This window comes from Chinchilla lanigera, unplaced genomic scaffold, assembly GCF_000276665.1.
Source record: "Chinchilla lanigera isolate Chin_1 unplaced genomic scaffold, ChiLan1.0 scaffold00013, whole genome shotgun sequence".
Classification (NCBI taxonomy): domain Eukaryota; kingdom Metazoa; phylum Chordata; class Mammalia; order Rodentia; family Chinchillidae; genus Chinchilla; species Chinchilla lanigera.
In genome coordinates, this window is record NW_004955414.1 from 1,423,733 (window position 1) to 1,425,310 (window position 1,578).

Sequence of the window (1,578 nt, forward strand, 5' to 3'; positions counted from 1 at the left end):
ACCAATGGGTCACAGACAAAATTAAAGAGGAAATTAGACAGCTTCTACAATTAAATGATAATGACAATACAACAGATCAGAACTTATGGGACACAGTGGAAGCAGTCCTTTAAGGGACATTTGTGGCAGTGAACAGCCAGTGAATACTTGCATCAGGAAAACAGAGCCAGTGCAAATGAACAACTTAATGGTAAACCTCAAACTTCTAGAAAAAGAAGAGCAGGCTAAGCCAAAAGCTCATATGAGGGAAAAAATTACAAAGATCAGAGCAGAAATTAAAGCATTGGAGACTAAAAATCAATGCAAAGAACCAATGAATAAAAGAGTTGGTTCTTTGAAAAATTTAATAAAATTAATAAACCCTTAAACAGCCTCATTGAAAAAAGGAAAAAAAGACCCAAATCCATGCAATTAGGAATGCAAAGGGTGAAATCACAACAGACCCTGCAGAAATCTAGAAGATCATTTATACCTACTTTAAGAACTTGCATTCTAGTAAGATGGAAAATGCAGAAGGAATGGACAGATTCCTAGATACATACGAATTACAAAAGCTGAATCAAGATATAAAAATCCTAAGTAAATAATATCAATCAATGAAATTAAAGATGTAATTAAAAACCTACCAACAGAAAAAGCCCAGGCCCTGATGGATTCACTGCTGAATTCTACAAGAAATTTAAAGAAGACTTAATATCACTATTTCTCAAACACTTTAATGAAATTGAAAGGGAAGCAACACTTCCAAATTCATTCTAGGAAGCAAGCATGACCCTGATACCAAAACCAGAGAAAGACCTAACCAAAAAAGAGAACCACAGGCCAGTATAACTAATGAACATAGATTTAAAATACTCAAAGATACTGGCAAACAGAATGCAGAAAATCATCAAGAAGATTATACACCATGACCAAGTGGGATTCATCCCGGGGATGCAAGGATGGTTCAACATTTATTAATTAATAGATGTAATGTACCATATTAAGAGAATGAGGGAAAAACCCTATAAGATCATCTCAGGAGATGCAGAAAAAGTTTGTGACAGTCCAGCACCCATTCACAATAAAAACCTTACAGAAAATTGGAATAGATGACCTTTATCTCAATCTGATCAAAGCCATCTATGACAAACCAAGAGCCAACATGATACTAAATGGACAAAACTGCAAGCTTTCACTTTAAAATCAGGAAAAGACAAAGATGACCATTACCTCCACTCTTACTCAATATAGCCCTGGAAACTCTAGCCAGAGCAATTAGATAAGAGAAAGAAATAAAAGGATTAACAATAGGGAAGGAAGAATCTAAATTATCATTATTTGCAGATGACATGATACTCTCCTCATGATACTCATGATAGGAGACCCTAAAAATACCACTAAAAACTGCTAGATTTAATAAGTAAATTCAGTAGCATAGCTGGATACAAAGACAGCACTCAAAAATCAATAACCTTCCTGTACATGAGTAACAAACTTACCAAGAGAGAAATTAAGGAAAATACACCCTTCACAATAGCATCCAAAAAAATGAAATACCTAGAAATCAATCTAATGAAAGCTGTAAAAGACTTTTAT